Source organism: Pseudopodoces humilis, chromosome 3 (genome assembly GCF_049639895.1).
Source record: "Pseudopodoces humilis isolate 2021_Gansu_Grassland_sample_001 chromosome 3, ASM4963989v1, whole genome shotgun sequence".
NCBI lineage: Eukaryota > Metazoa > Chordata > Aves > Passeriformes > Paridae > Pseudopodoces > Pseudopodoces humilis.
This window is the reverse complement of record NC_142202.1, coordinates 105,685,824-105,705,458: the sequence shown is the minus strand read 5'-3', so window position 1 is coordinate 105,705,458 and position 19,635 is coordinate 105,685,824.

Below are 19,635 nucleotides of genomic sequence, written 5' to 3'. Positions count from 1 at the left end.
CTGAAAAGATGAGTCGATATATTGGTAAAAGAGCACAACTGAGCCCATTTATTTCCTCCAGCTTTACTGTAATGGAGAAGTTGTAATGTAATGGAGAAGTTGAACAATCAGAGATACCCAGTAAGGAGCAGCAAAACACAAATTCTGGTGTAAAACTAAGCTTCAGCTAAGGAAATTTATGCACTTCTATGTGTGCAGAATATATAACATGCAAGTCCCATACATTCCACATGGTCAAAACCCCAGTATTGTTCCCCTGCTAACATTTGAAAATGTTCCTGTTGTGCCAAAGATGTTCTAGCACTGAGAATATTCACTTTTCCATGATGTCTATCATACAGTCTAATTCTCACTATCAGAATTGTTATCTATATTTGTATGTACATTTTTATTTCATCATTTCTTGCATTCTAATCTACTCTTTTGGCCTTCCTTCTTTCATTTGCATATATAATCCTTCTCATATTTTTTGTTTTATATCAATTCCTATAATCCATTACTGTATAATAGCACTTGTCATCAATAGAAATGAAATCCCCAACACATTTAAGGAAAGAGAATTTGCAGGTACTGGTTTTTAGTAGCAAGTTGTAATAGAAGCAATGGGGAATCCTATTTGCATAAAAAAAAATCCATATTTGATGCAAACTGATGCAACTTTCACCATGGGTATAAAATTTTCCTCTACCCTTGCTCCATGGGCACAAAGCAGATAATATTCTATGACAGTGCTACAGAATTATTTTTCATAAGCTCTTGTATGAGATGTATAATAAAAGTAGGAGTGCCTTGATAATTAACAAGACTGTTTCCAAGCCTCCAACTCTCACACTTTAATATTAGAAATTAAGTATAATGCTACAAATCCTATCACAGAAAAAAAAAAAAAAATCCAGCATTTGTTTAGGAGAATGGAGCACTTCATTGGGAAAGAAAAAGAATACTTTCAATGAAGTTTGAATAAAATACCTAACAGTAAAAAAAATAATATTTTAAATAAATTGTTAGGCCTGACAAATCAAGTCCTCATTCTATTCATGGATCCAGGTATTTCTTAGCTTCTGTATGACTGACAAGTGGCAGAATCCGAGTCCAGGCATAACTGAGCAACAGATATATGAACATATAGACAGGGTGTGTGACAGAGTCTGAAATCACTAAATTTATCAGTACACACTTCAGCACTCTTCAACCAGACTAAAAATGGTGATCTAAAAAATTCCAATTTCTCGACTCCATGTCAGCAAAGCCCTAAGATTTTCTGGCAGTACTCATGGTGTGATTCCCGTATCTTTGCATATGGTAAAGGAAGTCAGGTTTCCCTACTGAAAGCATCAGCAGAAAAACAAGCAGTTTCATTAAGCTCTGGCTGAATTTCACTGGGTGTTTTTCAAAAGCAATATATTCCTAATAAGCATTTTGGTCTTGCTGAATCAGCTCCTTCTGGGAAGAAAAACTCCTAAACAACTTTAATCTGTACCCAATAGATATTTCACCTTGAGGATTTGTCAAGTTAATAGAGCCTACCCACTTAGAGAAAGAGGAAGGAGGCCTTTCTAATTGGTGCCTAACAGCTTACACTTAAGGGTCATTAAGACGAAATACTGGAGATAACAGTCTTAATGGCTCCAGTCTGCTCTCATGGGGGAGCACTCAAGGTAGCCTGAACAAAAGGGAACAAGACTGAAAGACCCAAAGACACAGCAGGATCTGGGCTGGATAAGAGGATGCAGATTGATTTAGTTCTGCCCCAATAACTTAAGAGGAGTATTTATCTCATTTGGCTTGCAGTGAAACATAAGATGAAGTGTGAATAACTATGAGATGGATGGAGATGTAGAATACAAAAGGTATGCATCATTGTTTCAAAAGATGTGTTTTCTGATGTTTGTCAGAAAATGCTGAATAAAGTTGTTTGGTTTTAGGCAAGAAGTGGGCCCAACCCACAAGCTGAAGTTTCTGAAGGGAATAAAGCATGGGTACTTGAACCCCATTCCGTCCAACCTATGACCCCATCCAAGAACTGCAGTTTCCAAACTGCAAAAAGACAAGCCAAAGATGGTTCCCCCCTGAATTCCCAGACCCCACCTGCACACCAGACGCTGAAGTTCAGCTCTGGAGCTGTCTCATGGCTGTAATATGAAATACAGCAGCCCCAGTAGCTAAGGCACAGCAGCTGCTCAGACATCACGCCCCGTTGGAGAGCACAGTCGCGCACACTGCCCGGGAGGTGCAGTGGTTCAGCTCACCCTGTCCTGAGATGGGCTGTTTCTCATAACTCTTCTCCCTAAATACCCAAGACAGCTATAAAAAAAGGTGAGGCTGAAAGGTCAGACAATTAGCTTTCCTATTTGTGAAGAAATAGCTTTTCTAAGTTTATTAATGGAAAAATACAGGATGAGATCGCCAGTTACTATAAATCAGTATAACTCTGCTGATTTCAAAAGGGCTGTGCTGTCTTATACAAACAGAGATTACACTGTCTCTAATACTAAATAATAATAAAATGTCTTAGAAGTCTGAAATAGTCTTGTTACATTTGGTGAAATACATGCTGAAATGCCATATGCATGTTTTCCTAAGAAAATTTAATTCAATTTTCATACATCTTCCTCTTCCCTTAAAAGTTATTTGTCTTCTGTAGGATGCCTGCCTATTTCAGTTCACCTGATAGATGGTCCTCACTGAATAGATTTCAAATATTGCTGAGTTCAGAAAAGTTCAGCTTATCTGATTTCCTCTCTGATACAAGCCTTAGACTTTCATTCAGTAAGATCCCATAATGAGTCTAAAACCTTGTGCTTGCTAAAGCCTGCAAACTACAAAGATGTCCTGCAAAAGACTTTGGGGTTCAAAAACTGTGGGATTAATTTTCCCTGTTCCTTTCTTCTGATGTATGACCTACTATTTATCAGTCAAGTATTTTAAATTAAGAGGTGATTCTCCCCCTCTGCTCTGCTCTTGTGAGGCCCCATCTGGACTATTCCCTCCAGCCTGGTGACTCTTAGCCCAAGGAAGGAATGGATCTTTTAAAAGCAGGTCCAGAGGATGGTCACAAGGTGATCAGAGGGATGGAACATGTCTCCTATGAAGAGCAGAGGGAGTTTTTTGTGGAAGAGAATGCTCGGGGAGATCTTACTGCAAACTTCCATCATATAAAATTGGTTTACAAGAAAGAAGAAGAGACGTTTTACCAGGGTCTGTAGTGGCAGAACAAGTGGTAAAAGTCCTAAAGTAAATTAGAGTAGATTTAGATTAGACATAAGGAAAATATATTTTACAATAAGGGTGCAATGCACTATAACAGGATGCACAGAGAAGCTGTGGATGCCCCATCTCTGGAAGTGATCCAGGTCAGGTTGATGGGGCTTTAGGCAACCGGTCTAGTGAAAGCTGCCCATACCCAGGGAAATTTGGGTCAGACTAGATGTTTCTTGAAGATTCCCTTTGAACAGAAACCATTCTGATTCTACAATTCTATGATCTCTATTTGCAAAGCAGCATACTTGGCTTATAGAAAAACTACTGTCATGACAAAAAAAAAAACAAAACAAAGAAACAAACAAAGAAACAAACAACCCCCAAAAAAACCAAAACCAAAACAAACAACAACAACAAAAAATCAGAACAAAAAAAACCCAAAAAAACCCACCAAAACAAAAAAACTCCACAACCACATTTCACAATCAATCCTGACATTTTGTAGAGTGCAGCTAATACTGGCACTGCAGCACTGAGGGGCTTTGGAAGCACAGCTGGAAGCACTATAAAACTTTTATCCCTTAGGAATGTACAAATTAAAGTGATATATAACATTCACCATTGGTTACTATGGACTTAACCAGAGATGTTAGTACATTAACCATACTCCCAACAGACCCATGTAATACTTCAGCCAGCATTCTGCAACTCTGATAAGAAGAGCATTTCTTAATGGCAAAGGATAATATTTAGTTTTAATTACATATCCTTTCTAAGTATGTGGCTTTTTGGAGATTAATCATGTGTAGAGTGTGATTATGGTTACATTTCATAATCAGGACTTGTTTAAGAAAACTGTCATCTAAACAGAATTTTGTGCTAAGGTTGTTCTTGACATCAGAACAAGGAAATCTAAGTAAAGATGTTATAACAAACTGAAGCATAAATTTAAGGAAAGCTATTTTGCTTTCACCTTCATAACAGTCAAATAAAATAATTTCTCAGGGTAACTCAAATGCCAAAGTCCTTTGTAGTATTCAACTTCATATGTTTCAAGTCTTGGGCTACACTTTTCACAGCATGCTTACAATTTCCATCACATAAATCATGGAAAATGAAAGTGGATAATATACACAAGCAGTTCCTTATGACATTTCCAGCACACAGTCTTCATTATGTTTCTTCATTTTAAATAAAAATTAACTATGCTTAGAGCTGAACAATGATGTTGATACATTATGCATATAAAACCAGGACTAATCTTTCAAGCACATACATCTATTTTGGACTGCATTAACTATCTGCAGAGAAAGGATGATGACTTTAATACAAAACTGGTTCTTTTTTTGTTGTTGCTATATGCCAGGGAAAATAGCTGAAGAGATAATGATGTTAGAGGGATGGCCTTCCAAACATGCATGCTTTTTACTTTTATTTCATAGATTATTAAAAACATTTCTATCTTCTTACATTTCTCTTGTTTTTCTGTTTAGAACTAGAAAAGTCACAAAATAAATGTTCTGTTTAAAAATATTCAAATAGTTTAGCCTAAAAATGAGAGAGGTTTTAAGGGAAAGCATTTGAATGAAAAATTTTTATTATCACTCTTACCATTAGGAGGCTCAAAAAAAACCCCAGTACTCTTTGTGTTTTTCTCAGAACACAAACCCAGACATTCTGTTTTGGGGAATGTTGACATTACTTGTATACCCTTCTTTTTTGAAAAGCCACTTCAATTTCTCTTTTTCTGCCTCCTTCTCTTCACATTTGTTTTGTTTAGCTCACTTTCTCGTATTTTGACTAGAAGCCTTAATAGGGACATTTCAGAGAAATAGGCATATTCCTTTGAAAAGACACTGATACAAAGAATTATCATTTTACTAGCAGAATGATACCAACAATTTTTTGACTGACTTTACTTTAAAGTTTCTCACTGTTGTCAAAGTGCCTTTGATCCTGAAAGATCTTCATCTCTACAGATTTCACAGAAGAACTGGAAAACAGACATTTTGAAGTCCAGAAAAGGACTTTGTCCTACTCGCAGCATAGACATCTTTTTCTCAAATAATTGTGTAGACTTCCTTGAAGCAAATGGAGACTAGTCCAAGGAAACAGGCAGATTTCATACAAGGTTCATCTAAAGGACTCAGATATATAAGGCAGAAGACTTTTTTCCCCTTTAAAATTGTTGGTTTGTCTTCACTGCCTATCAATAGAGTGTAAAAGGATAACTTAGACCATCAGATTTTCTGTTGATATCTCCTGTCCCAAGTCAAAGTTTCTTAAAAAAATGACATGCAAATGTGACTATTGTTATGGGATGCAGAGTTCCAAACTCTTACTTACGACAGAAGAACTAAGACTGCAAGATAGATAATGAAAGTATATATGTGAGCATAGGTACTTTATTGGAATATACATATTTACATATATATTCATCTCATTTACATACAGTCTCACGTCATATGGGAAATGACTTTAGTATCATGCTAATTATGCCCCTCTAAGAATTAGAAGTGATTTTTAATGTCACAAATAAGCATTCAAGGATAATAATACAAGTATGTTAAATGAAATGTCAAATGACTTCCAAAAAGCTCTTAAAATTAATAAATATGTATGAGATAAATGAGTCTGGTTGTCAAGTGCTCCATGTAGAGATACAAAAGATTTACTTTTTTTTCAGCTGGATTCTCTTGCCACCTAAATTCAAACAAAATTCACTGGTTCAATCACAGTTTTGCAGCATGGTTCCCAGAAAAGGTGTATTTTCCTCACATGGAAATTGGGATGTCACAGACATGAATATCACCTACTGCAGCCTATTGCACATTTAATTTTTGCTCAGTTGTGCCACTCATGTGGCCTGTGGTCAGAAGCTGAAGGAGGTACACCAGTAAGAGATTCAGGTTACCTATTACAGGTAATAGGAACAGGTGTTACTTCACTTAAGCAGTAGAAAAAACTCCTAACAACTATATGTAGTCAGAGAATAGTGTTAGTCACAACTTGGAGCTTATGAGAAAACTGCTTGTGCAGAAATTTTTTCAAGCAGGAACTTCAGTGAACTCCAGTCGCTTTCAATTTAAACCTCCAGAAAAATGGGAACTGCGGTATTTAAAACTTTTGCTTCTAGGGTATTGAAATTCTAATTTATCAAGTGTTCTGTGATCTTCGGTTAATTGCAAGATTCAAGGTGTTATATGGCTCATTATTTTAATGAAAAATCTCACACAGGTAAGAGAGGTGTTGCTCTTAATAAAGGGAAAATATGTAGGAAACAAACTACTGCATTATGAGAACATCTGCTGGGGTATGGGGTCACATAAGACTGTAAGGAACCTTCTTGGGAAATACATATATTCTATAGGGTAAATCAGAAGTGTGGATAGTGTCCTTGAAGATTACAACCATATGTTCAGTTTAAAGGTTAAAATGTTGGTGACAGTATTTCTGTATACAAAATATCAGAAAAAAATTATGGCATAGATCTTTGCTTATGTAATTGAATACTTAATGTCTTCACCTTCAGTATAGCACAAAACCTTTGCAGAGATTTTCCCCACTAATTTTTTTCTTTTATAGAATCATATAGAATGGCTTGACTTGGAAGGAGAATTTTATAAATCTTACCCCCCCTTCCATGGGCACCTCCCACTAGACCAGGTAGCTTAAAACCCCATCCAACCTGGCCTTGGACACTTCCAGAGATGAGGCACCCACCACCTCTCTGAGAAACCTGTGCCAGAGCTTCACAACCCTCATAGTAAAGAATTAGTTTCCAACATTTAATCTAAACCTGACTTCCTTCCATTTGAAGCCATTGTCCCTTGTTTTATCACTTCAGGACCCGGTAAAAAGTCTGTCTCCATCTTTCATGTAAGCAGCATTTATGTATCTTCAGGCTGCAATAAAGTGTCTGAGCTTTCTCTCCCACAAGCTGAACAATTTCAACTCTCTCAGCCTTTCTTCACAGGGGACATATTCCATTGCTTTGAACATTTTCATAGCTCTCCTCTGGACCTGCATTAAAAGTTCTGTATCTTTCTTGTACTTAGAATCCCAGAGCTGGATGAAATACTCCAACTGAGACCTCACAAGAGCAGAGCAGAGGAGGGAGATCACATCCCTTGACCTACTGGCCACATTTCTTTTCATGCAGCTCAGGACATAGCTGGCTTTCTGGACTGTGAACACACATTTCTAACTCACACTTCCTTTTTCTTTCACCAGCATTCCCAAATCCTTCTTGTTGGGACTGTGTGGAATCCATTCATCACCCAGTGATAGGGGTGCTTGCCCTGACCTGTGCAGGACCTCACATTAGGCCTTGCTGAATTTGAAGAGGTCCACATGGTCCCACTTCTCAAGCCTTACAAGTTCTCTGGAGATGACTTCCCACACAGCTTGGTGTCATCTTCTCCTCACATGTGATGTGTTCTGTGTTGTTAAAGACTCTGCAGGTCCTTCACTGCATCTTTCCCAGTCTTGAGGTGTCTCTGCTGTAGCTGGGGAGGACAAAATGAGTTATGGTGGCCTCCAAAGCAAAGTCACAGTGGCAGGCACCAAAGAATTGTCACTTCTTTCAATCTTCTGGTTAATACAGTTTAGTGTGGGGCTGCCAGCCACATGGATATTCTGGACACTTCTTGTCCATCATACTCCAGGTCCTTTTCCAGAGCTGCTTTCCATCCTGGGCACCTACAGTGGTGCGTGGGGTTATTCCATCCCAGGTTAAGGAATCTGTCCATACTGGGATTCATGAAATTTCTATAAAGTCAATTATCCAACCTGTTGAGAGGTTCTGCCTTTCCCCTATCCACAGCTTCATTCAAGCATATAGTCATGCTTGAAATTTCTGAGGATGGGTTACATCTTGTCATCCTTCTGATTGCTAAGTATAGTAGACAGTATCTGTCTCAGTATTGACACCTCAGTGTTAAAAAAATTGTGCTGGTTGAAATTCAAACTGCTGATCACTATTTTGGTGTATTTTATTCACTTTTGCTTTCATTTCTTATTCATATAACCACAGACTCCTGTGTTTTGTTGTTTATTTTAATATAAAAAAAATCAAGTTTATATTAAATGTAGGTGAAATTGCAAGTTTTTTGGAGACAATGAATCCAAATACTATATAATTTTTCCTGGTATTTTGACATGCAAGTACCCAAATTATGGATAAAACCCTTTATGTACAACTATGTGTCTGAGCTGATGATAAAAAAAAGCAAATTCAATGGCATCAAGAAATACTATTCTCAGTTTCCTGGAAAACGTGACTAATTTATCATTAAAACATATAAAAACTACCATAATACTATTCCAAAATATATCAGAATGATTTCTAAATTCTTTGCCATTTGTTCTGTCTACATCAATGTAAAATTATATTAAACATTTCACCATAATATAATAACATATAAGCCAGTCGTTAATGATTATTGCCAGTTTAGTCTGCCACAGCTCTGATCTTATATTTAAATGTGCTCTATGAATTACAGACTTTTTAATGATCTAAAAGTAGGATGGACTAGAATTACCAAATTATGCCAGAGAGAATGGTAATCTTCCTCTCATTTTGCTGTTATAGGGATCTTTTCATAGTGGGATTTAAATAACCCTCAAAAATGCAGTTTGCTGGATCAAAAAAATTTTGTGATAGTACCTGAGAAAATTTTCTGTGAACTGAGATGTAGCAAGAGAAAAAAAACAAATAAGGTAGATATTGATTCTTGGTGATGGATTGCAAATGTCTGGTCAGAGTGAAAGAGAGGGAAGAAGTTTGTATATACTTTTGTCCCTTGATATCTGAGCCACAAGAAAAGTCACTTCAGTACTTAATCTTTCACGTAACTGAGCAAGTTCTCCATGCTCTCACAACACAGAAAAAGAAGGGAGAAATAGAAAAATTTTCCCTATCAAATGCAGAAAAATCTCCTTTCTTTAAGGTGTGAGGTGTTTTTGTATATATGTAAATTAGTGTAAAATTTGAAGTGGTAATTATCAGAAGGGAAAAAAGCATGCATCTCTGCAGACCCTTAAACAGTGACATCTTTGCCCAGGATTATGTCCTGGGTGTTCATTTGCATCCTAAATCTTTGTGGATATAATCTTGTAGCTCTTTTCAGATTGCAGTATTTATGCACAACTTATTTAAATTAGGACTTCCCTTCTAAGTTCTCAACATGGATGAGAGTTACAGAATAAGCTCACAGAGATTCCAAAGCGTTCAAGATATTGGATTGTGTGAAGAGATAACTGGATGAAATTTTGCATTAAACAGGATCACAGGCTGGATGATCTAATGGTGCCTTCTGGCCATAAAAGCAATGAATCTATGAGAAAAGCACTCTGAGATCATATAATGAAAAGCACAGCGAAGTTGGCAAGTGTTTTCTTGATGTTCCCATAACAAATCCCCTGAGCAATCTCTCTCCTGTCTTCCCCTCACCACCTCCTCTATCATCAGATTCCAGAAGAGCACATGCTCTGTTAGAGTCACTGCTGCTAAAACCATTTTGATAGCTGGCTCCACTCAGTCTCATGCTAAATCCAGTGTTTAAGGCTATGGGAGCCTTGACTTCTCCGATAAAGACACATTTCTCCAGGGCATTTTGCACTCTCTTGCTCCTCCGGATTGCTCAGCTAAGGGTTTTTTCAGGACTTTATCAGTCATTAATAATTGTGATGATTCATGATTTATTCATAACCATTTATACATTTGCCATATGCTGCCTGCACACGCAAACTGTTTTCATGAAGCACACAAATGCGGCACAGTGCTTCTTACAATTCATATCCAGTAAATAGATGAGAGAAAAAGATTAACGAAATGCAAAAATACAATAAAATATCCTGTAATGGCTTCAGTTTGGAACTTTGGATGAGCTGTGCAGAGTAATTGTTTTTTAGCAGTATCAAAACTAAAATAAACAAGAGGGAGAATAGTGCAAAAAGTCAATTTAACACCAAAACCAGCACTTTATTCTCTTTCTATTCTGTCTCCCATAATGATAATTACAGGGAGTAAGAGTAAAGACTCTCATCTGGTAAGGTACAACTCAGAACAATTAAAGATGAGAGTATCTGCAGTATCATCTTTGCTGTTCCTTTCTTGCCTTCATATTAAATCTAAGTATTCTTTTGCAGTGAAACACTGTAATAATTGCTTGGACTGAGGGAGATGGAAAGATCTGACATGGACATGCAAATCCTTCAAAATGTTTAATAGCAAAATCTTAAAAGGTAATGTTACTCCTTGATTAAAAATAAGAGGCTTTTTATGGTGATGTCACTAATCATTAAGTCATTTCTCATAGGCTCACTATGACACCTTCTGCAGTGTGCTGCTCTCCAGATGAAATGCCAGGCTTTTATGAGAGGGTAATTATTTAACATAAATAATGCATTCCTGGTTTTGAGTGAACAAGTTCATTAACGGTGAGGTGTGCCCTGTGGAGAAAATGATCAGTGTTCCAGTGCAGAGTCCCAAGGCAGGACTATCTTGGGCCTGACTCATCTCCTCCCACTTTCTGTTGCATTTGGTTGAAGCTTTTGGAACAGAATGTTTAAATTTTTACTAACTGCCTTGAAAGTGAACATCTGAATTTTTACTAACTGCCTGTAATTGCCTATTATTACAATTCTGTAAGATGGTCTAAAATACATTCAGGGCCTTGTCATGCTACAGAATGCTATGGAGTGCATCTGATACTCTAAGATATGTTGTTCCCTCATGGCAGGATAAATGTTACCTATTTCATTTCTGTATTTTGACTGCCCACCTGTTTCTTGAGGACCTCCACTAACTTTACAAAAATCTGAGACAATCTCTTCATTTGTTTCACTTTCTCTACCATTAGAATTTTTTTTTCCTGGTGTGTAAAATAAATATTACTTGTTAAAATATTTTTTCTTTTTTCTTTCCACCATGAAGCCACATAAGTGATATTTACAGAAATCTTTGACATTCCTAATAGCACCCAAGCACCCTTTCTTCACAGTGCTTGAGAATGCTAAGATTGTCAGTGGAGGCACCTACCCAGTGCAGAGGCCTTTAATCAAGGATCTCATAGGAAGAACACCTGTAAGACCTTGAATTTCCACTGTACCTTTTATGTGAATGGAAGTTTTGAAACTGATGATTGAATTGATGATATTTTGAAATTCGAAAACTCAGGAATGAGACTTCATACTCTCAGTGCGAAAGAACTCTGGACAAAAGTCTTGAAAACACTCTTCATTGCTTCCTTAAAGAGCAATGTCCAATCTTACTCTCAGTCTGGCAACTTCCTGAATTTCATTTATCTTTAGAGAGAAAAAATTGATTAGAGTTTTGCACTTCTTGTCTGAGAAACAAGCAGACCCAAAGAGCTCCAGACTGGACAAAACAACTATGCAGTTACCCTATTTTTTGCTGCCTGGTATCCTTTAAAAAAAAAAATAAAATAACATGAGGCAATGGTTTTAAGGTGTCATGGTTTAACCCCTGTCAAAAAGACCAAAACTATGGTCTCATACCATGGTTTTATAGAAGTGCAATAACATTACACTTTACATATCTTCACTGAAGTGCCTGTACAATCATGTTTCAATGAATGTCAGGGACAAAGGTTTACTTAGAAATTTCATTTCAAGGACAAAGCTATTAAAAGTCCTAGATCCTTTTTTCTTTCTTATGGTATATATAAAAAAGAGCCATTTATGACTAACTAAATATATACAAATAGCAAGAATAATCTGTTAGAGGAAAATTAAAAAGAATAATTGAAATGTGTAATTTCAACTCATCAGAAATAGATCATATGCATGTGGGTGGAAAACTGTTATTTCATTATTCATTTGCAGTACATATATAATCATTTCACAAATTCAAACCGATCTTCATTTATCGTCCATATGATAGTGTATTTCTACATCTTGGGTTGTATATACAGGATGGAGAAGAGTTCATTTAGAATATTTATTTTGTAATATCATTTTGCACTCTGGGAGTTACACATTAGTTTTAATCTGTTTTAAAAACAGTAATGCCAAGCTAGAGAAAATAGACAAGATATTTGAGCACTAATTGGGCTTCTTGTTAAGTTATGACTTGATAGTTTTTAAAAACTTGGTTGCAATGAATTTTCAGGCATTACTGTCTGTTCCTGTCCATGCTAATCAGTACCCTGTAGCACAGTGGGTCTTACATTTAATGGAGCAGCACAGAGCTCTTGCCAGCATTCAAGCAATTGATTCCATAGAAGGGGCACAATATAAATCAAGCACAGAGCAAAACTGCTGTGTTCTACAAGCTTGGAATAAGAGCACCCTTTGTCATATCCAAGGCACTCAAAGACTCTCCTGCTGTGCTTATGTTGATTGTACTTCCTTTATCTTCTGCTCAGGTTTGTTTTTCTCTCTCTCTTTTTTTTTTTTTTTTTCTTTTTTCTTTCAGCATCTTTAGTGCTGTTTTAATGTGGGCTCTGACCAACCAAAGTTCACCTCCATTTTCTTCTTTCAAAAGTTTCAGAAGGTGAGGAATGGGGATTATTTTCACCTGATTACTTCTTGTAATTGGTCCTTCCTCATAAATACACAAAAAAAAACTAGTTATGAGCAAAGGACTTAATTTATTTGACCTGACTCAAATTGAAAAACTCTTTTAATTCTTGTTGTCTCAATGTGTACATCAAATTTGTACACAATGCATTACTCAAAAACTGGCTAGTAACCCAGAAATATAATTAAGAATATAGTGTTATACAGGTGAGGATAGATAGATTAGATAGATAGACAGACAGACAGACAGATAGATAGATAGATAGATAGATAGATAGATAGATAGGAAGATACATACATACATACATACATACATACATACATACATACATCATAGATAGATAGATCAAGTGCCCCAAAAGAGTGTTTACCTGGGTTCTTGTTATGATTAATATTTTATTAATGATCTGCCAGCAAAGTATAAAATTATAACTGATGAAGTATAGGGACAGCACAAAGAAATGAAGACTAGTAAAGAATAACTCAGAAGTAAAATGTTATGCTACTCAGAATCATATTCTTCTGAGGGGAGTCAAATGTAGCATCATATACCTGGGAAACAGAGGGGTTTTAGACCATTCCTACAGAATTTATTCTAGAAACCAATAGCTTTGAAACAACAGAGGCTGTCACACACATAAAAATATAATGAATTTAAACACTAGCAAACCACTATAGTTAGAAGTAAAATTTTATGGGGGTAAATAGTATTTACTTTTGGTTATAACACTAGAGGGAAAAAAGAGTGTTTATTTCTAGTGTTCTAGTGTTCACGTTTCACAGCCAATACTGGAAAGTTTTGGTGGTTCAGAAGAAAACTGCAGAAATAGAGTAGGGTCTGAAACAAAAAGCTTAAAAGGCTACATCAGCAGTGTATCTCAAAAGAGTTTATGAGGTGACATAATCACAATCCATAATAACCACATGGGACAAAGAGAACAAAGTCATAACAGGAGGCAGTGGCCAAGGAAGGACAATTATTAACAAACAGGGAAATAGTAAAAGCATTTCCTGACAGAATTATTGCCTCTTCTTAGAACTTTTTTTTGTGTTGTTGTTTTTTCTTTTCCTTCAAAGGCTTATTGTCAGCTCTGGGAGAAAGCTGAAGCCAGAAAGAAATTATATCAGAACTCAGATGCATATTTTAACAGTGAAATGAATATTTGAGCTATTTGATGAGGGAAATCCTGAATTTTCCTGGGGAAAATTTTTTGCTGGGGTGAACTCTAGTTCAATTAAGCCTATGTAATATAAGCATTGACATCTACATCTGAGCTCTCTTTTTTTATATAAAAATTCTTTGCATTCATAATTCACCTTCCATGGTTCAGAAATGTGTGTCGTGAATTAGACCCATGTCATGCAGTGCCTACACCTTAAATATCCAGAGCACACATATGTGTTTGACTAATAGACATGAACACCAGGACAAATGACTCATCACTTCTGTATCTTTAAATTAAGTTAGTTGATCAGGAGATCTGGTCTTGATAAAAACAATAATTGGAGGAAAGGATGGAATTTGAGATATTTAGGACACCAAATCAGAATTGTCTTGTGTGAGCTTAGCAGATATGAATGTAAGGACTCCCTAAGGATCTTACATTTCTGTCATTCTCTAGATAAAGAAAGATCCAGCTATTATGTTTGTTTGATGCTTCTTTTTTCTTTGTCATCAATGTCAAAGCTACATCATTCTTCTAAATCTGACTACATGTGGTTGCAGACATTCTATACAGGATTTCTTTTTTTTAAGTGAAATGAACAGAGAGGAAAAAAATGATCCTTTCCTGCTGATGTTTCTGAGAAAACAAGAAAAAATGTAATGCCAGATTTACATTTAACCTGAGCCAATGTCACTCAAAATAGATAAAAAATTCATGGTATAATTTTTTTCTCAGGGCTGTTACTGGAAAAGAAAATTGCCAGTTTGTGAGTTATGAGTCTGTAGATGGGGCCAAATTTGTCTTGTATTCACACCAATGGAACATAATTGAAATCAGCGAATTTGCACTAATGCAACTGTGAGCAGAAATTGACCTCTTGTGCCTGCTGGAACACAGCCCAAAAGCCACTTGACTTACTTGTGCTTAAGGCTTGCTCTGCATGAATGTATACTGTTTTACTAGCAGCAAGTTATGTAATATTCATGGTTTAATGGTGCATATTCTACTAATAGACTGGGTAGATGCCAGCAGACTACATCCAAGCAGTACTACACATTTGCTTTGTTGACCTCTGTACTCATTCAGTCACATGAAGTAGTTACAGCTGGGACTCCAGTAAGGAATTCCAACTTCCAAAATGTTCCCACTGCCACTATGCAAATGCTAGCAAAGAGCCTCTGTCGTAATTAGCCTAGATTTCCTTACAATATCTAGTTACAAAGGAGTACCATGAATATTCATGGCCAATTCATTTGAATTACGAACATTCATGAATAAATCATTTGGCTGAGAACAGGGTGCCGTATGTTGCATTTCATGGCTCCTGTGATTTATTCCATAGTGCTACAATTTGTAATATTAGGAGCTATCATAAAGTTTATTTTTCAAGCCTTCATTTCCAGCTGTGACCATGGCACTCTGGGGATCAGATAATCCTTTTCTTATACCCCTGTAAGGTCAGATCACAGCCTAAACACATAATGCAGATTTACTGCTCCTCTCATTAGTGCTTTAGCAAGGTGCCTTTGTTCTCTGGGTGTATGACACGAGCCCCAGACAAAGAGGGAATGCAGTGCAGTTTCTGGGCTGGCAAAGAGAAGGGAGACACAATGCTGGAGGAAGCAGTGGAGCAGAGTGCCCAGAGACTTTGTGCAGTCTCCATCCCTGGGGCTTTTCCAAGGTGAGATTGGTTAAAGCCTTGAGCAACACAAGAACAGGTGTGATGTTAACACTGAAAGCTGAGAGCTAAGTGGCTTTTATATGGCCAGCTAGAAGGAAGCAAAAAATTACTTACATTAAGGAAATGTATCATATCTCTATTTTTGCTCTGTCAAAAGAGAAGCCAAACAGTATCCACACAGTTTATCCACACAGTAATACCATCCCTTAGAGAGAGGGATACTCATTTTTTCTTGTATCCTGTCTGTTTTCTTCAAGTACAGCAACCCTGCATTTTGGCATTCTTAGAAATTACAGAATTAGTAATTATTTATTCACATACTTTTCCTGGCCATTAGTTGAGTCTGAAGCGGAGCAACAACATCACATGATCCAACACTGCTCAAATGGTGGAGAGCAAAATTAGGAGACTGAGAGATCCACAGGCAATAGCCACTTACTAGTAAGTGAGTTCCTCTGATGTGGTTGAATAATAAACAGACACAAGGCAACCAAGACCTCATTATCAATAATACTTGAGCCAGAAAAGAAAATATGTATTTCTGAATAAAGTATCAAATGTGTGAAGCTAAAGCATTCCCTGTTAACTGTGTAACTACAGAAGCAGGGAGTTAGTCCATGTTGTTCTATAAATAGTTCATGATATCATGGCCTGAGGACAACTTGCTTGCTGATAGGTATTGCCATCTATATTCTACGTGCAAGAGATAGAGATGCTTCCATTAAAATCAAGTGCACTCTACAAAACAAACAACAAACACCCCAAAACCCAACAAAAAAACATATCACAAAGGAGATACAAGATGAAGAAAAAGAAAAGAACAGTGATTCATAGAGTTAAAAGGTCAATGCATAGAAGGTGAGAAACAATAACTTGAACTCTTGATTAACACTGGCAATTACTGTCTACCCCAAGACCCACTTGGGATAACTCCCATAACAAATTCCTTTCTAATCAAAGTCACAGTTGGTAGATCAGTGATGTTATGGCATTTTAATGCTTCTGTGCTACGAAACGAAGATTCTGATATGGCATTTCTGGTCATAATTTCACGAGTCTCAGACATATAATAGCTGGGAAGAAGATAACTTGTAATTGATTTGAGTTTGAAAAACTGCCTTAGAAGAAGAAAGGAAACCTGAAGAGCTGATTTTGAATTTTATATAATCTCCTTCCATGGCCACTTAGCAGACATATGGAAGAGTACAGCAGTTAATTTATTTGAATTAGAAGGAAGGGAATAATAGGGAATGAAGCCAAATGCATGATAGGAAATCACCAATACATCTGAAAGAAATCTAAGAATGACTGGGCCTTCTGTCTGAGTTCACTGAACTTATATCTACAGAGGTTAATTCTTTTAGTATCTGTTTTGGTTAAAGAAAGAAAATAAAAATGGTAACATTGATTTTCAAATTATAAAAAGACTGTTTAGATGTAAAATATGGATGATATAAACTGAGGAAAATCTGCCTATATTGGCTTTCTGTGGCAGCTGAACTGATTCTGAATGTGAGAATAACAGGTCATCTTGCAAGCAGGCTGAATTCAACATAAAAATAGAGTGTTTCACCTATTGAAATATAGAAGAAGCCTCTACTTTCAGAAAATAAAATTTTAAAGAACTGAGAAATCTATGCTTTGAAGATGCAGAGGTCTGTCATTGCTGCTCCTTAGTCTTCTTCACACTTTGGAAGAGAATGTACCAGAGACTTGTTGATTATCCAAACAGTTGACCTGAAATTTCCTCAAGGTTTTGGGAAGGTCTAATTTTTGAATTCTGCATAATCAGAGTTCAACAGCAGGGCATGATGGTGCACCAGAATAAAGCTGATTAAACTAGAGTAGAAAAGACCAAGCGTAAACATAACAGACTTCAGTATGTAACAGCACTAGAAAAAGAAAAGTAAGAAAATGTTTCCAATATCTGCTGGAGATAAATGGGAGTTTCAGTAAAGGCAAGGCTATAAATTAGGAAAATATTTTTAAATAGGGAGCTTTTAAACTCACTCAAAATGGGGAAAAAACAACCTTACACTGAAATGAGAAAAAGGTAACGAACAGATATATGGAGGTCATCTAAATGATAAACAAACTTTTTTGCCAAATTTTTGTCTAGGAATAAAACTATTTTTTAAAAGGTAAAACAAAAAAATACTCTTTATATTTTTGAAGGCTGTTGTTACCAAGTGTTTTTTTACCTTTTCTTTTTTTTTCCTTTATTTTATTTTCCTAAACTGTATGTGCTGTAATGGAGTAGATCTGTCTGTCTCAGTCTGTCTGACATTATTTCTGAGGGATTCCTTGGTAGATCTCCTTCCTCATCTTGTGCTGAACCTTCCCAACTTTCCCCTCAAATATATCTGAAAAAATTGTTGTACTTTGTAGCTGACTTATGGTTGAAGATAATCAGGATTCATATTTAAACTGAGCAAAACCTTAAACAATTGCAGGGTACTGCCTGATGGAATTTGTCTTACTGGAATCAGGCATCAGAGCAGCTGATGAACCATAGGAGAACAAAAGGCTTGCAATTAAAAAGTAATGCTAGATATTTTAGTAAGATACCAAATCCAGACAGAAGGCACACTGTTTTTTATTATGAGGGGATGTATTGCCCCTAGGTAGAAAAAAAAACATAAAAAACCCAAAAACAAAACAGAAAAAGATTGAATAAGAGAACTCTTACCAATTTCAACCATGACCTGTCAGACTAAAAGCAATGGTGAAATCAGACATAAAAATTACTTCTAAAAGTGCTGTATTTTTAAGACTTGAGCTTGAAGTGAAATGACTTTTCAAAAGGGTCAATTTTTAGAAAATCACATTTTTAAGAGCTTTTTTTTAAATTATTATTTCTCTTGAAAGGTTGTTTATTCTTTTGTGAAGCCAAATGCCAAGCCAAAAGATACCCACATGTCTCATGAAGAAAGCAATTTCTGGGAAGTATGGCAGGAAGGAAGGAGGGTAAATATTTAAGGAACTAGCTACAAGGCTTAGAAGGCATGGACTGCAGAATCTCACAGAGGAGTAAAGCCTGGCAATTAGCTCCAGAAATTGAGTTAGAGTAGCTAGATAGGAAAAGAATTTGAGTTGAGATCCACTTACAGTGAGCTGGCGTTACAGGACAACATTGAGTTTTGATGTGTGACCAAGAAACCATGGAGAAAGATCCCCTATCCGATTGTCATATGGATCTAAGCTTCTTTGTTCAGCTAGATCAACAAGGCTGTTAGCAACAGAACTTAGTCTTAACAACAGAAGACTAAAGAGCCAGCTGTAGTTTCCAAATCATACCATAAAACATGATCTTATTACTCAAGCTGCTTTTATTGTAAATGACAGACAGATAGTAACAAACGGTGGTTGGACATTAAGAAATGCCTTTCTTCTATCATCCCAAATATTTTCCTCTTTTAATGTAACTCTGCAATTTCATTGAAACAGATATTTTGGGGTTTTTTGGATGAGAAATTATTATGATACAGAAAATTGTTTTAACTTAAAAATGAGGAGAAGTTAAGTTTCAGGAGGTAACATATTTCCTTAATAATAGGGTGCAAATGATTCCATGCATTAGTGATCAGAACATAAATTGGTATCACTCTCATACCAGAGAAAAGAGACTGTTACTTGATTCTAAACTTTCTTGTTCCCACTCTGCATAGTACATTAAATGAGCCGTGATTTATATTGGCTCTGAATTACATTTGGCACTACTCTGGCACCAAGCATTACAAAGAGCTTTAAACTGTGAGTGAATATACAGCTCACTGTAATTTAAGAACATTTTGAGGTCATTTTATGCTGGCAGAGCATAAGATATTTGGGCTTCTGGTGTCTAGACTAACAGGGCAAAAAGGCCTCCTACAATTCTGACAGAGCAAAGATTGATGAAAAAAAGAGACAAGCTGCCACCTCACCTTCACCCCAACACTTAGCATCAGGAGAAGCATCTGAGCCAGGCAGCTGGGGCATGTGACCCCATGGACAGGAACAAAAACTACTGCTGCTCAAAGCTGTGTTGGACAGACCCAGCAT